Source organism: Pongo abelii, chromosome 7, assembly GCF_028885655.2.
Source record: "Pongo abelii isolate AG06213 chromosome 7, NHGRI_mPonAbe1-v2.0_pri, whole genome shotgun sequence".
Taxonomy (NCBI): domain Eukaryota; kingdom Metazoa; phylum Chordata; class Mammalia; order Primates; family Hominidae; genus Pongo; species Pongo abelii.
Genome location: NC_071992.2, coordinates 108,664,180 through 108,688,801, shown reverse-complemented (window position 1 = coordinate 108,688,801; position 24,622 = coordinate 108,664,180). Strand labels below are relative to the sequence as shown.

Here is a 24,622-nt window from a genome sequence, read left to right as displayed (position 1 = left end):
CCCAGTAAAGGGCATCACCATGCACCAAGTTGCCCCCAACAAACATGATGTTTATTCCCCCTTCTTCATCATGTATTATATTCATTCACGGAGTCTCATCTACCCTATACCCTAAACCGTGCCCACTGCCAACTCCCTAGCCCAGGCCATCATGTGTTCTTAACTGAACCATTGCGATAGACTTCTGATTCCGAAGCATCCGGTCACACTCTTTTCAAAAATACTGTTTCCACTGTAGTCAGAATGACTTTCCAGTAGTCACAGTTTGTATTACTTTATTTAAACCCATTCAATGGGGTCAATGGCTTCTAATTTCTAAATGGATAAATACCTAACTTTTAAAATCTAACCCTCATCTCTGACATCTCCTCACTTTGTACTCTATACTCTTACTAGATAAAACTTTTTTTTCCTTGAAATTTCCACCCTCTCTGGAGGGTAGATTTGGGCAGATGCTGTTTCTTTATTCTGACACACTCTTCCTCTGTCTTTTCACTGGACTGACATGCACTCATCCTGTGGTTAGGAATTAAAACTTTTTTTCTTCTGGGAGGCTTTCTGGTTGCTGCACCTTTAGCCACTCAATCTCAGAGAACCTTGTATGTCTCATTAACACTTAGTATACTTCATTGTAAGTACACTTCATTGTAATTGCTTCTTTTATATCTCTCTTTCTGGATAGATTATAAGGTCCATGAGGACAATACTCTTTTCCCAATGCCTAGCAAAATGCCTGACACATGAAATGTACTCAATAAACATTAGTTTATTGAATAAACAAATGCTTAATCAATATGGTGAACTGATTCCACATACACACAATGTTCTTTCTCTGCATTTAGAAAGACAATATAAGTTAGTTTTTTTAGATAATATTATTCACTTAAGCCGGGCATGGTGGCTCACATCTGTAATCACAGTACTTTGGGACGCCAAGGTGGGAGGATCGCTTGAGGCCAGGAGTTCAAGACCAGCGTGGGCGACATAGTAAGATGCTGTCTCTGCAAAAATTAAAAAATCAGCTGAAGCAGTGGCACACAGCTATAGTCCCACCTCGGGAGGCTGAGGTGGAAGGATCACTTGAGCTCAGGAGTCTGAGGCTGCAGTGAGCTTGATCAAAGCCACCACACTGTGGCGTGGAAGACAGAATGAGCTAGATGCCATCTCTGAAAAAAGAAAGAATATATATTTTCTTGAATTAGAAAGATAAAGATACTTTTATTAAATATCCAGTAAAATCTTTGGTTTCTTGCTGGGAATAAAATACAAAATAATGAAGTAATCAACAATCCTTGAATCCCTGTTGCTTAAGATTATAAGTAATAAAAATGACATTTAAAAATTAAAAATAAAGTTAAAAATATGATTTTACTTAAAAGTGACCCAGCCTTTATACAGCGTAGACCCATTATGTATAAAAGCAATTAACCCCGTAGCTTTGAGTAGCCTACACCTTTTTTTAAAAAAACTAGCTTTTAAATCTAAATGTGGTGACCTTGTTTTCTTTTTTCAGATTGAATTTTGCTTAACGTGAACTCAAATGCCAAATTATGTTGTGGTGCTCAAACATTCTCCAGTAGTTTCCTTAAAATCCATTCTCACTAGTTTCTATCTTGTTGCAACCTCTTTGACTGGAGTGACTGCAAATTACAGTTTGAGAATGACTGGCCTCCTTCTCTCTGCTAATATTGTTAGAATGAAGCAACAATGGCACCTATCAGGATAACCAAATTAGAACAGTTCACGTAAGGCAGACCAGCATACAAATGTACTTATGTAACAAATGTATCCCTCAACAGGAAAATGACAGCCATTCAGATAAAATGCTTTTATTATTTGCCTTCAACAAGTATCTATGACTATGGCATGACTGTTGTTGAATCATTTCAATAATCTTGTTATAGGGCTGGTAATAAAAGAAAAAGCACTTCAGTTGAGAGAAATGACCTGCCTCACGACATCTTCAGAGGAACCGGATGACAGTGATATGTAGATTTCTTTTCTGTTCAAACAAACAAGAGCATTGCCAGACCTTTTCTAACCTAGTTTATTTCCTTAAAGCACTGACAAGGAAGACAGGAGGCTACTCCTGCAATTTCACCACTGCCAGTAGGTGTAGCAGTTGGTGTAGCTTGACATGGGAAGTAGAAGACGGAAGCATCTCTGGAAAAAGCTTTATAGTTACCAAAAAATGTAATGACTTCGGCAAAGTCTTCTGTGTCTATCTTCTCCATATAAACGAGCACTGATGAATAACGACGCTTGAAAACATAAAAGGATTTTGACCTTATTAAATTCAGCAAGGACAGATATCTCACTGTTTATGTTTATACTTTGCCGTTTGAAGCCTAGTGTATAAGTATTTTACCCTATAGTCATAGCTGAACGATGGGTGTTTCTTTAACATTCATATCTATACATATACAACTAAGAAGTTTCAAGAAAATTAGCCAGTCCTAACAGGTACAAATTGTATCATTTCCCTCTACTCTCCACTAAGGCCATTATTTCTCAGATAATTTTGATATCCAAAAAATGAGAGAAACATCTTATGTCATTTTTGTCTAACCTTCCTCCATCCCCAGTAATATCACACTGTTCTAATCAATACATAAAATATTGTCATGTTGAAAAATTTGAAGTTGAGGACCAGTAGACATGAAACCAGCCTATCAGATAAAAATCCAGAGCAACAAACAAAAAAGGAGGAATCAGTGATTTTAAGGTTGCATAACTAGGTGTTTGTTTCTTCATTCTTTAAAACATAATGGCAACCAACTCAAAATACACCTCAGATTGAACATTTCCCATTGAATTTGTTCTTGAATATTTATGCTTTATAGCACGATCTAGTCTCCTCATTGTACACAAGAAGTAAGTTAATAGTTGGCAAGTTGTGATTGCATTCTCCCAAGGCTCTTCTCTGAATCTGTGTCTGGCTGGAAGGTTAATTAACTGAATGAAATGTCCTTTCCCAAGGCCGAGTTTATAGGTGGGTGAGCATAGCTTGTCTATAATGGGAAAACACTTAAGCCATATTGCTGTAGGAAGGCAGAATAAGTCCAACTAAGAAGTCAGGGGTCAGCCCTAAGGTTCTGTATCATATCTCAAATATTTCTCACTTTCTATATTATCATAATGCATTGTTATTTTATAATGCATATTTTATTTTTGCCTAGTAGAGCTATGACTCATAAGACAATGATTTCTCCCAGTATGAGATTTTGAGGCATCTGATCAAGATAAGCCTCACTTAAGAGACTAGATTCTAATAGTGACACACTCGAATTCAGAAAACTGGGGTTTGATTTCAAATTTTGCTGTTCACTGCCTGTATAATCCTAGGGAGGTCACCACAGGCTCTCTGGGCTTCAATATTTTTTCAATGGTAAGATGAAGACAACAGAAATTTTTATGAGGATTAAATGCTATCATTAAGTACACTGTATAGTGTTACACAAATGGTAATTGCTATTATTATTATTACCAAAGTTATTGTGAGAGTGTTAATTCTAATTACATTGACACTGCTTACTGTAAACCAATTCCCCTTGATGGGATTTGTGATTTAAGAAACAAAGGAAGAAAATTAAGGTTTACTGGGCACAACCTTGTTCTACAGGCTGTGGCAGTTGCTTTAGTTCTCATGCATTTTTCACAACACACTCCTCCAACCCCAGGTAAATTTTTTTGGGGGGTCCTTTATTTACAGGGAAAGAAACCCAGACCTGGAGTATTCAATTTCTTTCCTAGTCACAGATATGCTAATTGTAGAGCCAGGCATGGGCCTCAAAATTTAAGCTATTTTAATTATCTCCTCCTAAATAATAGCCATTCAAATAGTTGGTGAAAAGTAACATGAATTAAAGTGAGATTAAATAGAATAGGCACGTAAACAGTCTTTATTGGAATATTTATATTTCCACCAAAAATGCATTGGAGTCTTGACAAATGAATAGTGGAGAACTGATGGTAGACTCATATTATAAGATGGTGTTCTAAAATATACTATGAGGCATTATTGGTTAGCTTATATTTCAGCTACTTTTTAGCATTAAGTAGAATGTTTTCTCTCAACTATGAACATATATATATGTGTCTGTGTGAGTATATATGTATATCTAGAGTTATACATACATACATATGTTTGTGTATATATGTATATAATACATATATGTGTGTGTATATATACATATCTATGTGTATACATATACACACATATTTACAGGGAAAGAAACCCAAACCTGGATTATTTGTATAGATAACTCTCTCTCTTTACACATATATTGTATACATAATGTGTATATAATACATATATATGCACACTATATATGTATATGTATAAAACACTGCATTTATATATCAATAAAATATCCAATGCATCGACACAATGGAAAGTTATTATTTATACATTCTATTTGTTAGGTGTTAATTACTGACAGGTGTTTATTAAAATGGAATTATATTGAAATAAAGGTAAGAGATATTTAACATTTATTTTAGTTATTTCCTAAAACTTGAAGTGACTTCGTGATGAAGCTACATGTATAAGGAGCAAATCATCTTATTTTATTTGAAACATGCTGGGTGGATGATTTGTGCAGGAACTGGAGCTTTGTGAATATTGCAAGATTCATGGCAAGTTTCTTAAAAGGTGCTGTGGTCTTTCAGTTGAACAGGAAGAAGATCCATCAAATTTATATCCTGACCTCATCTGTCTTTCTCTAAGGTCATGACTTTTTTATTTATTTATTTTTTTAGACAGAGTCTTGCTCTGTCGCCCAGGCTGGAGTGCAGTGGTGCCATCTCAGGTTACTGTAAGCTCCGCCTCCCAGGATCACGCCATTCTCCTGCCTCAGCCTCCGGAGTAGCTGGGACTACAGGCGCCCGCCACCACGCCCGGCTAGTTTTTGTATTTTTAGTAGAGACGGAATTTCACCGTGTTAGCCAGGATGGTCTCGATCTCCCGACCTCGTGATACGCCAGCCTCGGCCTCCCAAAGTGCTGGGATTACAGGCGGGAGCCACCCACTGCGCCAGGCCAGGACGTGACTTCTTGTAGGAACTCTTAACAGAAAGAGCTCTTATCCCCACAGAGTAAACGTAATTACAGCCTTAGGAATAACAATTACCTAGGCATGTCCCATGAGCTGGGGATCAAAATGCAAAAGAGATTCCTGAAGTGGCCATCATTTTATGACTTGGGATGCTGGTGGTGGCTGAGAATCCTCCTGTCTTGGGATGTGATTTTATCAGTGACATTGCCAGTTGGAGGCTGTCTTCTCCATCCTGTGCCTGTGCCTTCAGTGTGTTTCCTGACTCACTTGCCTTCCTATGACTCATGAGTAACTTGGCTTTTGGGCCGCAGTTGGCTGTGTTACTTGAATTTTCCAACCCTGGCTTTAGAGACCAGCTTCTGGAATGTAATAATGGCTTCTCAACCCTTGTCCCCTACACTCATTGCCAGTTTGCACTTGACTTCATTTCTGGACTGTCCTCTTTTGAATTAGGCATCCCAGCCTTTTAGTACAAGGAGGATAAGAGGTAGCCCTGCCTCAACCTATGTTACTGCTCAATAATTTTGCACCTGGACCCACCAGTAAAAAGCAACATATTGAAATGAAAATTATCAATGCAGTATATACTGTATATCTTTCTTCACACAAATCCAGTTAAAAATAGTAATTATTATAATTTTTAAAATTACTATCATTTATTGTGCATTTACTTAATAGATTTTAGTCATTGTGTTGAGTGCTTTACCTAAATTAACATTTAATCTCTACAATAATCCTATATATGGATATTATTATTGGAGTAAACCGTATGAAACTGCTGATATTTTACTACTTTTGACTTTAAGATTGGTGAATTTCATATGGATAATGCAAATATTAGCCCTATTTGACAGATGAGAAATCTGAGGCATGAATAAATTAACTTTCTTAGGTTACAGTTAGTAACTGGCAGAACCACAAAATGAAATGTATAACAGCTATAACCCCTTCTTGCCCCATCTGATCCGTGGTTTTGTAGCACACCAGCTTAACCATATGAATACCTCTCCCCAGTTTGAAATTACTTCTTTGATCAACTACTTGGAGCCAACAATCAGCTGTCAAACATATAATTCCTTCAATGTAAGCAACTTTTACACTGATTGGAATAATTTATGTGGGAAAAAACCATGTAGAGTGGGGCAATTTAATCAACTCAGCAATAAACAAGCCATAGTACCACATACATTGGTTCAAACTATTTCAAATATTCAGCATGTGGGCCGTAAATATAGCACTTATTCTAAAAATTAAGAAAAATAGCTATATACTTTAAACAGAGTGTAGATTAGCCAAGTTAGACTATCCCTAATGAGTGAAACGAAATAACTTTCAGCTATCTCCACATGTTTATAGCAGACTATAAAGTAATTTCCCCTTTGTTGAGAACTTTGAGCATACATTTTCTTGTCAGACTTCCTGACTGTACAGGTTGGAAGAGGAGTCTGACTGAGAATTCTGCAGGCGATGCAATTAGTGTGGGGGCACTGCAGTATCTTTACAGAACTGCCAATTAGCACTTAAAAAAATAATTTGCTCGTGGTACAAAGACAAAGTGATAGACAATACGTTTGAAAAAGCTCTCACTGTGTTTGAGACTCTTACGCTTTGGGAACAAATGGGATATTTTCAGGCTCTCAATGCTGGTCCTGCTAAGTCATATGAATTCAATCAAGTCGATAGTGTATCTTTGGATGGAACTCATCTGATACAAGGTATGGTTTTGTTTATAGATTATCATCAAAATTCTTTACATGGGCTAACTATGATTTTCCCCATTTGCATGCTATGATGGAGAGCTTATAATTACTTAAAATAATCACAGCTACCTTTTCTGGTATGCAAATGAACCATGCTTGTCCTTTTTATTACACTTTCTTCTCTGGCCACATAGTATTTTATCTCTTCTCAAGAAAGTACTGCAAAGTTGAGTCATTCATATGCCCCAAAACCTGATACTCATGATACATCTCTATATAAAAATGAGGTTATCAGTATCCTTCACTAACCTGAATCAAACAGTGACTGAAGTGAAGATCCAAAGCCAGATTATAGTGACTGGATCATTATTTGTTCTTATTTTGTTCTTTAGAAAACATTTTTGAGGTCTTCAAATAAGAGTCAGATCAGATAATCCCTCCCAGAGGCAGGAGTTCATTGTAGCTTTACCCATTGGCTAGAAAACGGTGCTAATGAGGTTAGAGTCATGGATTTGATCTCGCATGAGTGGGTGTAGCTATGTTTTGTTCTAACTCTATGCTTCTGATAGCTTTAGTAACCAAATTTGTAGACGTGTGTTGCTGGCTATAGGAGTAGCATGAGAGAGAATTCATGTTTATCAGAAAACATTGTCAGTACTAAAACAAAAGTCATTCAAAGAACACGTCTTACTGGTGGTAAACATCATCTTTGCTTCTGAAACATTCACAGCTCATAAACTTCCAGAGTGTTTTTTTTAAGTTAGGTGATAATTTAAATTTTATGAAAATCTATGAGAATGCAGTGCATTAAGACAAATGAAGAATTTTATAAAGTCTTTATTTTTGAGTCAACCATTAAATCATTCTGTTTGAAGGTATGTATTCATACTTGAGTTCGTAATCTATTCACACTAATGAATAGAAAAAGTATCTATTCATTAATTTTTACTCCATTATACATACATGTTTCATTATTGTCTGTTACTTCCTTTTTTGAAAAATAAGAAAAAAATACTAAACTCTTCCTTCTTCAATCCCAAAGAGCCTATACTTCAGATCAACTCTGTAATTTTCAATTAAAATACATTCAAGGGCACAAAATGTTTATATTTAATATTCTTTAAGTTACAAAATAATGCCATTGGAATATGAGTACTGTGTACTTGTAAGGAGCTCTGCCTGAAAGACTGATGCACGTCAAGAAGCTGATTCCAAATCTTATACCCCAAAAGTTTGACAAGGAAGGCAAATCAATATTACATCAAATGTAGCCTAATATATGTTGATTGTCAGAATACAGGTCAGCTCTGGAATATTTATTTATATTTGTAATAAATAACATCCCTTTCTTTGGATGAAATCCAAGTGCTTCTCAAATCTATTGGAGTTAATTGCATAGACAGGAAACCTAGAGATGTCAGAGATCAGATTTCTAATCAAGTGACCATTTCACCAAGCCTCCTTTAATTTTTTATAGTTTTAATTAAATTCAATGTTTACTTCAAAAATAGAGCATAAGACTTAAGGCTGTGCTCACTGTAATTTATACTAGCCAATAAAAATGCCTGTTATGGTTTTGTGCAATTTCCTTCAAACCCTACCATGAGACAGGAAATCATTTTTCTTGTTAGATATTGAACCAGGCTTTTGACTTGCATATATCCTCTCTTGGACTGATTCTGCGGGATAGATATTATTGCTCACATTACAAAGATAAGGAAGTGGGCTAGAGATCAGGCAGCCCACCAGTGCCAAACCCGAATTTGAATGTAGTTTACTGGAAGCCCCACACTCATTTCTCCTCCATGGCATTTTTCTCTGTCTTTGATAGGTCTGGCATTTCATCCACAACTAGACAGAATCTTGACACTGTCCAGTTCCTATCAACATGCTGCCCACTGGGCCTGCAGTCTGCTGTGTATTATTAATAGTACAGTCCTGACTGGGGTAGTGCAGCGGAGTGAGAATATGTAGCACCATAGTGAAAAACCTACAGTAGGAGTCAGATCTACTTGAATTTGAATCCTAGTTTTGCACTTATTATAAAGTGTGGAAAGAGATCAATGAAACCTACATGATAGGTCTATGGTACTTCAAAGCCTGGCAAACAGTGGGTTCTCAATGAATGTTTTCTCCTGTTAGTATTTCTAATTAACTAATGATAACTAATACTGATGCTCATTTGACTTCATGTTTTTTCTTCCATCTGAATTACTGCTGCAGTTCCCTACCCACTATTTTGGTCAACCTAAAAAAACTCAGTGCTTGCCTGGATCAAACTTCGTTTGCTGTATTTCCTATGCATGGAACAACCTCTGAGGCCAGGATGCTCTCCCCGAGCCTCTGCATTACTGCTCTCTGCGAGTCTGCTTTTCTGGCGGAGCTGTCCTCACCCTACCCACAGGTCTGGGCTTCTAGGCTCCTGCATACCCAGGCCTTGCCTGCCTGATTCATGAGGTTAACCAGCATATTAATGTCCTATGGCTACTGTAACAAATTCCCACAGTCTGGGTGGCTTAAAAGAACAGGAATATATTCCTTCACAGTTCTGGGAGCCAGAAGTCTGAAATCAAAGTGTCAGCAGAGCTGCCCTCTCCCCAGAGGCTCTGGAGGAGAACTGGTTCTTTTCCTCTTCCAGTTTCTGATGGCCACCTGGCATCGCTGGCCTTCCTAGGTTTGTGGCTGCATCTCTCCAATCTCTGCCTCTGTGGTCACATTACCTCCTTCTCTCTGTGTTTGTCTCAAAATTCCTTCTGCCTCTGTTTTAGAGTATATAGTGCATTGAGGGCCTACAGGCTAATGCAGAATAAATTTCTCTGATCAAGAACTTTAACTTAATCCCATATTTTATTATGATAAGGTAATAATCACAGGTTCTGGGGGTTAGGATGTTGACAAATCTTTTGGGGGACCACCATTCGGCCCACTACATCTAGCTTCAAAAAATGTTGAAAAAGAAATGCAAAAAGCTTATTATTTAGTTCATCCATCAGTTATGAAACACCTACTAACTATAATCTTACATAGCATAAGCTACAAATTCCCTCACATGCCCAAATAAGAGAATTCAAACCACACACGACAGACACGTGTGCATGGTGCATCCACAGACACATTTGTATTTCATTTCTCACAACCACATGTTGAACCTGTCAGAGATGAAGAGAAGGAAAGAGAGAGAGACAGAACAAACCTTTTGTGTGTCCCTTAGGCTGACAGTCATTTATTATAAGCCCTGGACATGTATTATCTTGGTTATCAGAATGATGCACATTGAAGAACTGTTTTGGTTTTAAAAACAGTCACAATATTAACCCATGTGGACAGCATATGTGCATGTGAAGCCCATGGATTTGTGCATAGAATACCCTTAACACATTAAATACTGTAGCCCTGATCATTCATTAAACATGTTTTCACAATCGATTGTAAATCAAAGCAAGGGCTATAAATCATAAATGTGGAAGTTGATGTTGTATCAGAAGATTCTGGCAAGTGAAAGAAACAAAAAACCAAAAACAAGGCTTATTCATTCTGCCATAAGAAGTATGTAAAGAAAAACAAAGCTTTTTTTTTTTTTTCTTCCTTTCCCAGAAGAGAGAAAAGAGAGAACTGGCAAAGAAACAACAGTGTAATAAAGAAAATTTCTGGGCCACCCAGCTGCCTAATTACTGGCAGCATCTCTGGATTTTTACAGCAGGCCTCTTGTGACATCACCCTTTGAAAAGAAATAATCTTGCATTACAACAAAAACAAACAAAAAAATACATATGCCATCACAGAAAAGCAACCCTAAACCTTCTAAGTAGAATAATTCAGCAAAGGATTTCATGTCATGAAAGACAAAGCAAAGAATAAATAATTACTTTGCAATTTCCCCCCTCTACTCTAGTGTTTTGAGAAGCCTATCCCATGTGTTAAGTTGAAACACCACTTTTTAAATTTTAAACTTATTGCAATTTAATCCAGCAAGATGAAAGCTTTGAATATCCCATTTATTTCAACATTTTATTTAGAAGGACAACAGTGGTGATATTCACATTGTTTTATGCAAAACAGAATACAAAACACAATGAAAAAAAAAAAAACAGTGGTCTTATGCAGCCTAGCACTTACGATGTTCAAGCAGAACTACTGTGGAATTATTTAGCAATTCCCCTAGGTGTTCTCGGCAATTTCTTATAACGAATTCTTTAACAATATTATTAAAACTTGAGAGGAGGTAAATGGGCCATAGCTGTGTCCCTGTGGAAGTATCTCTGAAAAGACAAAGCAACAGTATATGCTTCACAGCGACAGCTAGCGTGTATTCACATGGCTTCGTGTAAGTTGTAGAGCTTGTTTACTGGCCAGATACCCTCCCCAACAGTGCTTACACACATCTGCAATAAATGAAACAGATGTATTTGATTAAAAAAGCATCTTTTGAAAAGATTTTATTTTATTTTTAGAATTGTTGGATATTGTCTTATCTTGTCATTGGGGGGTGTAACAATCTTGGGGCTACTGACTGTAGGAAGCATTGGTGCATGCATTCATTCAATCATGCATTAGACATTCGAGTGGCCTCCCTGGGTAGATCCTGTGAAGATTCTAGAGTCGTGAAGGTAAGTATGATGTGCTTTCTATCCCTGAGGAGCTTGCAGCCCAGAGAAAAAGATAAACATAAAAGCAAATTGTTGCTACCCAATGTTAATCTTGCCATACTGGCAGTAGGTACAAGGTAATTAAGCAGCACTGAGGAGGAATGACCGCTTATTAGGAGGACGAGGAGAAAGTTTGGACCTGAGTTTGGGAAAAATCACCAAGTAAATTGTTCTAGACAGAGAAGAAAGTATATTTTCTTTGGTAACATACCATGTTTAGTAACAAACACACAGAGAAGGAAGTCTTTCATAGCGTTTTTTTTTTTTTTTTGAGACAGAGTCTCACTCTGTCGCCCAGGCTGGAGTGCAGTGGCACTAGCTCGGCTCACTGCAACCTCCACCTCCTGGGTTCAAGAAATTCTCCTACCTCAGCTTCCCGAGTAGCTGGGATTACAGGCATCTATCACCACGCCCTGTTAATTTTTGTGTTTTTGGTAGAGACGGGATTTCACCATGTTGGCCAGGCTGGTCTTGAACTCTTAACCTCAAGTGATCTGCCTGCTTCGGCCTCCCAAAGTGCTGGGATTACAGGCGTGAGCCACTGCGCCCGGCCTCTTTCATAGTCCTTTAAAGCATCAAACCTGTATTATGTGTAGATCTTTTAAAAGGTCAAGTTCCTCAATATCTAATTTTAAATGCCACATATAGCCTGATCCTGAATATACACTACTTGAGAAAGAGAGAGAAAAAAGGTGATATATGGTATATGTCTCCTAAGGATAAGAGGCAGGGCGACATAGAGTTTAAAGAAAGCAACCCTGAAAGAAGACTGCCTTGGTTTGAATTCCTACTTTGGTACTTACCAGCTGTGTGCTCTTGGGTAAATTACTTAACTTCTCTGTGCCTCAGTTTCTTTATCTATAAAATAGGGTGATAATTTTATTTTCTACCTCATTAGAGTTGTTATGAATAATGCTCTCATGGTGCATAATAGGCTTTTAATTAAGGTTGACTCTTACAATTTAAATTATTCCTAGATTTTCTATCTTGCTAATCATTCTCTGGAAATATTATGGATGATAGAAGATTCTACTGTCTCTTTCGAGATACCAGTAATATATTAGATCTAGTTGGCTTAAACAAACTAAAACAATTTTTTTTCTGAAGTAGTAACTTTAAGAAGTATTTATATTTATCAATCTGGTACAATAGTATATATTTTCTAAGGCAAAAGGGATTAAAAAGTAGGCTGATAAATATAAAAGCTCCACATACTTATCTCATTAGGGATAAAACTTTAATGAGCACTTTCGACCTATGGGGCTCAGTAAAGTTACCACCATCTTCTTTCACTAGTAAAATGAAATCTTGATGCTCTCACTCCCAGAAAGTCCTTTCATTTACTAAAATGCATGTTGTCACTCCATGTAGTTTATTGTTGGCCTTGGAAATGAAAAGCTTCACTGCATCATATATCGTAGTACAGGCTCTCGGTCAAGTCACGATGTAGGTGATAATTTCCTCAGTTCTCAGGGATCTTCACCACGCTTTCTCCTTCCCTTCCTGCTATCATAAGCTACTTCTGAATCCTTTATTTATACTAAAGCATAAAATAATTGATGCCTATTTAAACTAATACACTGTCCATGGGTCATTTGACTCTTTGATAAGTTGCCATCCCTTAGGCCAGGTGTCCACAAACTCTAGCCCTTGGATCAGATCAGGGATCCAGCCTGTTTTTGTAATTAAAGTTTGTTTGAAGCACAGACACACCATTTGTTTATATATTGTCTGTAGCTGCCTTTATGCTACAAGGGCAGAGTTGAGGAGTTGAGACAGAGACCTTATGGCCCACAAAGACTAAACTATTTCGTATCTGGTCTTTTGCTAAATCCTTTTCTGATTCCTGCCATAAATTCTAGAGTTAATCCTCAGAGGGGAACTTTCAGCAAGTTAGACATAGACTTGCCTATCTACCCTTTAACATTCTCACTCTCTTTCTCCCTCTGTGTATGTGTGTGTTTGTGTGTGTGACATACACACAACTCCAAGTACATTTATCCTACCTAGTCGGAAACTATATGTCTGGAGCTAAATTAAGAGTTGTCATGAGCCAATTGAATGTTCTTAAGAAATGGCTTATTTATTAATATATGGCATGACTACAAATATATCGCCACCATTTTAACCTTTTATTTTAGTACAAAATTGAATCTTCTTTTTTTATATTTTATACTAATGCTAAGTCCCTTGGTCTGTGGCCTCCTCTAGGGTAGGTAGTGGTCATACTGTCTTCATTTTTGATTCTAGAGCACCCAAAAGGTAACAATACAATAGATGTGTTTAGAAAATGAATGGAAAAAGGGGCTGGGCGTGGTGGCTCTCGCCTGTAATCCCAGCACTTTGGGAGGCTGAGGTGGGCAGGTCAGTAGACATCAAGAGTTTGAGACCAGCTTAGTCAATATGGTGAAACCTCATCTCTACTAAAAATACAAAAATTAGCCTGTCATGTTGGTGGGCACCTGTAATCCCAGCTACCCAGGAGGCTGAGGCAGGGGTGTCACTTGAACCCAGGAGGCGGAGGTTGCAATGAGCTGAGATCACGCCACTGCACTCCAGCCTGGCAACAGAGTGGGGGAAGGTGGGGGAAGACAAAGGAATAAATATAAATGTTTAATTTCTGTTTTTTTTTCAATCTAAAAATGGAAAAACACTAGGTATGGGTATAGGTGAAAAACAAAAGTAATTCTTATTTGCTGATGGACTATAAGCACCTTTTGATATTATCTAGTAAATCTAAAGATATGGGTTACACGTGACTCAGGAATGATACTCCTAAGTATGTACTCTAAAGGAATGTGTGTCCATGTATACCAGGAAACACATACAGAAAAGTTCATTGCATCATATTTTATAATTGCCAAAACATGGAAGGAATCCAAATGCCCATAAACAATAGAAAGGGTATGTAAATTGTGGTACCTATAAGCAGTTATAAAATGATAGGTTTCATTTTTATAATTTCTTTACTTTTATTTACTAGATAGATCTATAAAATTTTATCAGTAGTGTGATGACTATCAATCTCTGAGTGTCATATGCTTATGACCTTCAATCTATGTGGTAATTGTAGAAATCCTCTTCTAATTGTATGTATAGACTCGGTTTTCAGAGTATCTTGCAAGATCTTACTCCCGTTGAAAATTTGAGGAGTAGAATTTTACAGTTCAGTATTTTTACATTCATAGTAAATATCAAAGCCAGGATAATCTCAGTTCTGAGTGATATTGATCTCTCTAGTTAAGACAACATTTAAATGTTGCATACTTGGGTTGAACAGGCAGAAATTCTAATCATCATAGCCATGACAGTTTCTATGATATCACTATTCTTTAGTTATTTCAATTGCATCATCTCTCTAGAATCACATATGTCTTTCTGCAACAGTCCTTTCTCATGCTGCTATAAGGACATACCTGAGACTGGATAATTTATAAAGGAAAGAGGTTTAATTAACTCACAGTTCAGCATGGCTGAAGAGGCCTCAGGAAACTTACAATCATGGCAGAAGGGGAAGCAAACCTCCCTTCTTCACATGGCAGGAGCAAGGAGAAGTACAGAGCAAAAGGGGGGAAAGCCCTTCATAAAACCATCAGACCTCATGAGAACTCACTCACTGTCATGAGAACAGTATGAGGGTAACCAACCCCAAGATTAAATTACCTCCCACTGGGTCCCTCTCACAACACATGGGAATTATGGGAACTACTGTTCAAGATGAGATTTGGGTGGGGACACAGCCAAACCATATCACTTTAATACTTTAAAAATTTGATATATTAGACTTTTAAAATATATACGTAGATGGCCACTTTTAGACAAGATGGAGTAAGGAACTGGGATTACCATTCTCACTGAAACAATTAATCAGACAAAGTATTAAAAAAATAGTTTCCAAGATATTTGGATCTTAGGTTCTCAAGTGAACTCTAAGAGACAGGAAACAAACAGAGCAATGCTGTGATTGTTCAGCTGATTCTCTCAGAGAGTTTCCCAGCATTGGCTCAGCAAGGGAGAGCCCGGGGCTAGGGGGACTCTTTCAGATTCCCTGAGTCGAGGAGGTGAAACTGAGAGGTTGGCAGTAAAAGTGGCCATACTTCTTAGGGCAAAATGTAACTGAAGAGTGAGCTGCATGGAGAGAAAATTCTTGAGATCTGAATCAGGTGTCTCTTGAATATTCAACAGAGTGCTGATCAGCACATTTACATGAAGAAACTAAGACTGGGAAAAGAATCAAGTGAAATGGTTGGAGGGAAAGTACAGGAAATGCAAACAGGGCTGAAAATAGCCTGCCTCTCACAGCAAAACTGGAAAAACTAATAACTCATAGGACATTGTGTAGTCAGGAGGGTCATGCCTCAGCAGTGGGGAATACTTAGCCCTAGACTAAACACTGCTTTGATCCCACCTACCAAATCTTAAAAGCAGTGATCAAAATGTTTCCAAGTAACTTAACTACATATCAGAAACAAAACTGAAGATATTTATAGAAATACAAAAATACTCAGCACCTAACAAGGTAAAATTTACAATGTCTGGCATCCAGTAAAAAATTACAGGCATGCAAAGAAGCAGGAAAATGCAACCCATAGTGAGAAAAATCAATCAATTGAAACCAACCCAGAACTGAGCAAGAAAGAACCTTGGAACGGTTTTTATAATTGCATTCCAAATATTCAGGAAGCTAAGGAGAAGATTTAGCAGGTTAAGTAAAAACATGAATCATATATTTAGATAGATATAGACAGATAGAAACTATATTTCACTGATTGAGATTAATAACAGATTAAGCATTGTTAAAGAAAATAACAATAAAAACTACATAAATTAAACACATGGAGAGAAAACTGAAGAAAGTTCTGAAACAATTTCACACATTCTAAAATACATATAGTTCAAGTTACTGAAGGAACGTTTAGGGGAAAATACATGTGAAGAAATGATGGCAAAAACAATTCCAAATTTGATGAAAATTATAAACATATGGTTTCAAGAAGCTCAATGAGCCCCAAGCCCAAGAAATGCAAACTACAAAAGAGCACATCATAATCAAGTTGCTCAAAACCAGTAATGAAGAAAAATATCTTAAAAGCAGCCAGAGAAAAAACAGCACATTAGGTAACAGAGAGAAAAAGGTAAGAATCACAACAGATTTTTTGGGGGGGTGTCAGAAACAATGTAAGCAACAAACAGTAGAGCAACATCTTTCAAATACTGAGAAGAAATAGAACACTAGAATTCTATGCCTACTGAGAATATATTTCAAAAATGAAAGTGATGTAAAGACCTATAAAATTTGATATAGTTCATCACCAACAGATCTACACTATAAGAAATGTTAAAGATAATCTCTCAGGCAGAAGGAAAACGATACTAGATAAAAATAAGAATCCATGCAAAGTAAAGTCTTAGAAATGTTTACTATGTGGGTATACATATAAGTTACTTTATTATTTTAAAAAACTCATTAAAAGATAATTGACTATTTAAGCAAAAATAGTAACCATGTACTGCAGAGCTTACATCATATGTAGAAATAAAATGTATGACATGATAACATATGGCCAAGAGAGAAGAAATGGAAGTATACTACTGTAAAGTTCTTATGCTATGTGGGAAATGGCATAATATCACTTGAAGGCAGACTGCGTACACTATAAACCCTAAAGCAACCATTAAAATAATAAAACAGAGTTATAGCTAATCTAACAAAATAGATAATATAGAATAATGAAAGATACTCAATTGGAAAATAAGTAAAAACTTCAAAAATAGAAAAAGGAAAACAAAAAGCAAGTAGAAAACAAAATTATAGGTTTAAACCTGTCTAAATTAATTATCACGTTAATGGTTACAGTAGGCAAATTCCCAAAAAGATCCACAAGATATCTCCCCAATAATCTGTAGGACTGTGAATATGATGAGATAATAAAATCAGGAATTATATTAAATTATATGGCAAAGGGAGATTATCTGGGAGGGCTTAATCTAATGACTGAAGTCTTTAAAAGCAGGAGATTTTCTGCTGGGAATCAGAGATTTAAAGCGCGGAAAAATTGGATATGCCATGGCTGGCTTGAAGACTGAGGGGACCATGAGGTAAGGAACCTGGGCAGCCTCTAGAATTTGAAAGAAGGTCTCGGTTAACAGCCAACAAGGAAATAGGGACCTCGGTCCTACAATCATAAGTGACAGAATTCTGCCAACAACTGATGACCTGGAAGCAAACTCCTTCACAGATACTCCCAGTTAGAGCCCAGCACAACCAACATGTTGATTTTGACTTAATGGCACTAAGCAGAGAAGCCATCTGAGTGTGCATGGACTTCTCAGGTACAGATATGGGATACAGTGAATGGATATTGTTTTAAACAATGACATTTTTAGTAAATTGTTATGCAGTAATAGAAAACAAATACAAGTGTAAGGGTATCAACACCCCCCAAAAACAGAGATTGTTAAGTCAGATGAAAATGCCAGAACTACCTATATGAGGCCTACAAAACGTGCAATTTAAACCTAAAACATTTTACCTTGCAAACACTAATCAAAAGAAAACTATTGTGCCTACATTAATTTCAAACAAAGCAGATTTTAGAGTAAAGAATAGTGCCAGGAATTTTTTAAAAATTATCTCATAATAGAAAGAAATAAATTCATACAGAAAATATTATAAAGTGAAACATGCTCCTAAAATCAGAACTCCAAAATACAAAGAAGAAACCAAAAGGGAAATTTTAAAATGTTCTGAACTGAATGAAAATGAAAATACAGGATATAAAAATTCTGGGATTCCACTATAGCAGGATTTGGAGGATAATTTATATTATTAAACAAAAAAATTAATTCAATTATAGGACTAAATGTAAAAGCCAAAGCTATAAAAGTTCTAGAAGAAACATAGCAGAAAGTTTTTAGCTCTAGAGTTAAGCAAAGATTTTTTAGACATATTACCAAAGGTATAATCCATAAAAAGAAAGTGCTAGTTTGAATTTCATAAAAATTAAAACTTTCTGCTCTTTGAACAAAGCCATTAAAAGAATGAAAGGGAAAGCAATAGACTGGCACACAGTGTTTACAAATCATATACCCGACAAAGGATTTGTATCTCTAACATGTAAAGAACTCTCAAAATTCAATAATGAGCTAATAACCCAGTTTAAAAAATGGGCAAAACATTTAAACAGATAATTTGTCAAAGAAGATATATGTGTAACAAATAAGGACATAAAAATATGGCCAATGTCATTAGTCGCTCAGGAAGTGCAAATTAAAACAGAAAGGATATATCAGTTAATATCTATTGGAATGGCTAAAATGAGAAATATTGATCATATTAAGTGTTGACAAGGATGGCAATTGAAACTTTCATACCTTACTAGTGGGAACATAAAATGGAACAAATATTTTGACAACAAAATTGGCAATTTCTTAGAAAATTAAAATATGCCTTCTATACTATCCAGACACTTCATTCCTAGGTAATGAAAACATATGTCCATGTAAAGGCTTGCACATGAACGTTCATAACCACTTTCTTTTTAATAGCTCCAAATTGGAAACAACACAAATATCCATCGATAGTTGAATGTATAAAGAAACCATGATCGTACATACAATATGTTCAACTTATCAAATTTTACCTTTTAAGTATATGCAGTTTATTATATGTTAATTATATCTCAATTAAGCTGTTAAATAAACATGAAAAGGTGAAAAGGCTTACTTGAAGTAAATTTGAACTTCAATTTCAATAAACTATGAAATCAATAGACAGAACACACAGATATACTTGCTCTAGCACATTTTCTGTCAAAATGGAATCTTGCTGGTGTCATTGGGAGTAGAGTGGATTTAGGAAAGAAATTTACCTTGAGATGCGGATACATTTTCTTAAGAAACTTATCTGCATCTCAGAAATAGCTTTAGGATCAGATGATATGGTAGTTGCTATGGAAACTGCGTATTGGAGGCAGAATCACAGTGTGTAAAAGTTGTAAGTTAAAAACACCTTATAGTGTAAATCCCTGCAGTTTCTCTCACTCATCCTCCTGCTTTGGGAAGTAAAAATCACTTCTTAATGAACTTAAGAATCTTTTTAAAGTATTTTTTCAAAACATTCTTATTTGCTGACTCTATCCGTTACTAGAACTTAACATCCCTGGGTGCATAAGTTAAAGGTAACATTTTAACTGATGGGAAGTGGAGATTTTGCAATTATGAACCATTTACAAGGAACTAGTATGGAAAATTGCAGGCAACCTCTTTCAGACATGACCAACAGGTAAAAGACGATTTGATGGTAGTTCAATTTATCCTAATGAATGGGAAGGAAATGGGAAAGCAGTTAGGGCTTCCATGAGCTTTCCTGTTAGCTCCACTCAGATTTCATTATTTTCACCACATATGTTAAGAATTAGTTTTCCTCTGGATACTTCACATAAACATAGGAATGTACTTAAGATTCATATATTTAAGAAGCCAGCAAAGAACCTGCATTCTTAAACCTTATAAAATAAAGTCGTGACTTTCTGAACCACAAAAATTTCTCATTGTATTTCTGCTGTATCACACTCCAGTCCATATATTTATTGCAGACTCTAGAGTCACAGAATCTGTAGTCTTTCTGGCTAGACATCAAATGTAGCCTCAATCAGAGATATTTTTACCACTTGGTTCACTTGCTTTAATTATACCAGGTGTTTGGGATATTTTATTTTATTGAATCTACTAGATTTTCTGAAACCCACATAAAAAAAGACTATAAAATTGAACTTAAACATGAGCTCATTTCTAATTTTAACAGTTTCAAATTGTCTCTGTTTTGCTAGTTAGGTTTGTTTCATTTTTAGGGCGTAATCAAATTAGAATTGTGTTTAGAGTATTCTGTCTTCAAGTTATTGCTTGTGATTATGGCAATATGAATTAATATCTTTATCTTTCCTCTAGGGAAAATTCAGCCTTACACTTTCAGCATTTGATTCATACTGTGAAGGCAAATTTCATACTGGGAAAAGTGTGCTTCCTTTCTCAGACCACATTCCCTCTAAAGGATCATACTAAAATGTAAACAGAACTGCTTCGAACCCTCTACTAGCTTAACTATCCATTACAGGATGAAGACCAACCAACCACATCCTCCATGATCTATGCAGCTCTTACCTATTTAATTTTCATCAATAGGCAGCCCCTCACTGCATATTACCCTAAATAATCTAAAAACATATGGAATGACGTTATTTCCTCAAATCTATCCTGCTCTTTGCCCTAAGACTTTGCACAAGCCCTCTCTGAGAACATTTGACTCCTTTTTCTAAATCTAGAGAATTCCTGAGTGTTTCCTCCTTTGAAGTTTTTTCTGACTTCCTCAAGGAGAGCTCGTCACTCCCACTTACCTCTCTATCTATGCGCATACCTTTATTAAAACATTTACTATAGTGTATTGCACATATGCATCCCTTTTACCAGACTGTCAACTCTCTGAGGGCAGGGCTTTCTTACCCACCTTTGTACTCTGTCTAGCTAGGAGGGGACCCAGCCCAGGTCATCTACCATCCCTAGTCTGGCTCCCCAGGTAGACATTGTATTAGAAATATGATTGTTAGTTTTCTACTTTATGTGGTGTTTCAGTCAAGGCCACGAGAATGCTAGAATCTTCCCCTATCAGTTTCCCAAGTCATTCTATATTATGCTGAAACAGGCAGGACATAAATCAGAGAACTTTAATTGTTATACAAGCACCTGACACCTAAAAGAATTCTGGTCCAAGACTCTGTTGGAAAGCATGGCTTTTACTTAAGGTCTAAGTGAGATCTCCTACTTCCCTCTGACTCTTCAGTGAGAACGCAGTTTAAGAGAACAGAGGCTGAAAATTCAGCCTATGTTTCCCCGTCTAGTTTTATGTAATGGTTAAGAACCTTATTAGTGTAACTGGCGTCCAGTCAATCTGGTCTTTCCTTAAAGGAAATAGGAGGATCTAGGCAGGGAAGACAGAGAAACAGGCTGGAAAATTGACTCCACCTTACTCTATGCATTATGAGGTAGCTGCTGTAATTCACAATACAGTCCAGTTAGATTTTTCTGTCATCTCAGGCCACACAACTCTAAGGCCCAGCACTAGATTTCAGTTATTTTTAGTGAATTTGTTGCTGCATCAGGGTAGCAAAAACACAATACAAATAATTTTCAACTGAAAATAATAGCTAATCTTTAGCAATTCTCATGTGTCTGGCACTTGTGCACACTTTGTAAAGATTAACTCATTTAATTCTCACAATAATTGCATGAAATGAAAACAATTATAACCACAATTTGGGGACCAAGAAGTTAAGCAGCTTATCTAAAGTGACACAGGTAGTAAATGACAAAACCCAGGTAGCTTGCTCTGCAGACCTGGCCCTTGACCGCTATATACTTACTATAAGGCACATAGCTGAGCAGCTTCTCAGAACCAGCTACTGCTCCAGTTCCTGGAGATGCATGGGGAACAACTGAGACCTGGCATTTATCCTCAGAAGGCTCACAGTCTAATAAGGTGTATAGGTGGTATAATACAGTGTGATGGTAGCACCTCGGAGGTTCCCAAACACATACTTTGAGGAGCAAGTTAAGGTTTGGGGAAGAATTCAAGTTTGATAGGCAGACTAGGTAGGACAGTGTAAGTCAGGAAAGGATTATGGTCCTGTCATTAACAAAGGCCCTGGGGCAACAGAAAGCATGGCATATTCAAGGCATTAAAGTTAGAAGCAGGAATCCTTCAGCCCCCTAAGCCATTTTAACAGGTTTGGATATTATTTTGACATGTTTAGTTTGAGATGCCTGGGGGACATCCAAGTAGAGATTTGTGTCTATAATTCAGAAAAATATTTGGGCTGCAAATATTTATTTGGGAGTTATTAGTATGTAAGTGGAAATGTAAACCATAGGGTGGATGAGAATGTGTGAAAAGAAAGCATACATTAGCCTAAATAGCACCCCAAATTAAGGAATGTCAGTAGATGAGAAACTCAGAGGTTGGGAACACAAAGGAGTAATTGAGAAAAAGGAAGAGAAGATGAAGAACACGATACCCGTGAGGCCCTAGGGTCCCAGAGCATTGCAAGGAAGAGCAAATGGTCACCAGTAGCCAATGCTACAAAGGTAAGGACCAGGAAGTTTTACTGGATTTAGCAATAAGGTAGTTTAACTAGGTGAGAACCGCTAGAAAGAAATGATGGATGTGGAAGCCACTCTACAGTGGGTTGGAAGTGAATGGGGAAATGGGAAGTGAAGACTGAAAGTAGCAACAACTTTCTCAAGAGGCTTGTCTACCCATGTGGATCGAGTAGAAGGGAATAAAATGGTGTAGTCCTGTGGTCCATCATCTGAACTAAATTATAATCTTATTGAAAGGAAAGATTATGCCTTCTCTTTCTTTCACACACAATACTCAGATAGTAACGTGCATTCGTTAGATGCTAAATAAACTTGAAGATGGATTTTGTTTTGTTTCGTTTTGTTTTTGTTTTTTAAGACAGGGTCTCACTCTCTCGCCCAGGGTGGAGTGCAGTGGTGTGATTCTGCTTTCGGGGTTCAAAGGATTCTTGTGCTTCAGCCTCCTGAGTAGTTGGAATTACAGGCGCGCATGCCACCATGCCTGGCTAATTTTTTGTGTGTTTTTCAGTGGAGACTGGGTTTCGCTATGTTGCCCAGGCTTACCTCGAACTCCTGGCCTCAAGTGATCCACTCACCTTGGCCTCCCAAAGTGTTGGGATTACAGACATGAGCCACAGCACCCAGCAAAGATGGACTATTGATGGCAATAATTTGTTTTACTAAAAAGCAATATCTAACATATATGATAGCATTTTTACACTATAAACCTATTGGTTTTTTACTGTAATTTTCTATACATTCTATGTGTACATAGCCATATTGTAATTAGTATTGATGATATCCCCAAGTTAAGAAAATAAACAGAGACTTCACAAATAATAAAATATATTATAAGCAGTGTTGGTGTTAAGAATTATAATGCATTCTTTTTTTTCAATTATTAATTTATAGGTAAAGTGTAGTTCAGTTAACTGGCATATTTAGTAAAATAATATTTAATTTCCTAACCATTTCTAAGGAAGGGAATTGAACTTATATCAAGATTTTGTATTTTGAGGATTTGGCAGTGAGAAATTTTAGTCAATATAACATAGTGTATGTGTGACTTGAGAAATTACAATGGTAAGAATCCAACTCATAACATATGTCTAAACTGAATCTTAAAATTCAGAGGTTTGAATATTTATTTATAAGGTATTATTTTTATGAGAAAAGTTTGACAGATCTTTATAAATATAATGAAAATCACTTTTATCTACAATGATAGGTAGTTTTAATAGAGTTTTTATGACTTCAGATTAAGTTTTTGGTCAACTTACCCATATATTATTTTCTCCATTGATATTTCATTCCGTTGCTTTTAAAATTAAAGAGAACTAAAAAGCAAAGATATTTGTGAGTATTTTATGCAATCACTTACTAAATTAGGAAATTGCATTTCAGGCAACCCTCTGCTTATTGAAAATTATCCAATACAAACAATAGCCCTGGTTGGAAAGGCCACATATTGTGTTTTTTAGTATGATGATATGTTTATAATTACATTGAGTCAATTGCTTATGATATTTTGACTTACAGACTAATGTGAAAAGTTACAAGCTAATTACAGTTGACCCTTGAACAACACAGGTTTGAACTGCTTGGGTCCACTTACACATAGCTTTTCTTCTACCTCTGCCGTCCCTGAGACAGCAAGCCCAACCCATTCTTTTCCTCCTCCTCCTCAGTCTATTCAACATGAAGACGATGAAGATGAAGATTTTTGTATTAATCCACTTTCACTTAGAGAATAGAGAGAAAATAGTTAATGTATTTTCTCTTCTTTATGATTTTCTTAACAACATTTTCTTTTATCAAGCTTACTTTATATGGGAACACGGTATATAATAAATATAACATACAAAACGTGTTGTTTATGTTATGGGTAAGGATTTTGTTCAACAATAAGACTATTAGTAGTTAAGTTTTGGGGGAGTCAAAACTTATACTCAACTTTTCTGTTGTGTAGGCATCAGTGCCCTGACTCCCACATTGTTGAAGGGTCTACTGTATTTGTATTTCCTAACAAAATGTTTTCATTATATAGAGAGAGTGTTGATTTTCAAAGAATAAAAGTAGCATAAGCA

At 36.4% G+C, this 24,622-nt stretch overlaps 1 long non-coding RNA gene across 1 annotated transcript in view; it reads right to left on the bottom strand.

The window, feature by feature from the left end:
• Window positions 1–751: 751 nt before the first annotated feature.
• The window catches only part of LOC129047474 (uncharacterized), a 48,464-nt gene continuing 24,593 nt past the window's right edge, over window positions 752–24,622 (bottom strand). Inside the window, exon 3 of the long non-coding RNA XR_008509184.2 lies at window positions 752–1,166. This is a non-coding gene — a long non-coding RNA (uncharacterized LOC129047474). The remainder of the gene's footprint in view (window positions 1,167–24,622) is intronic.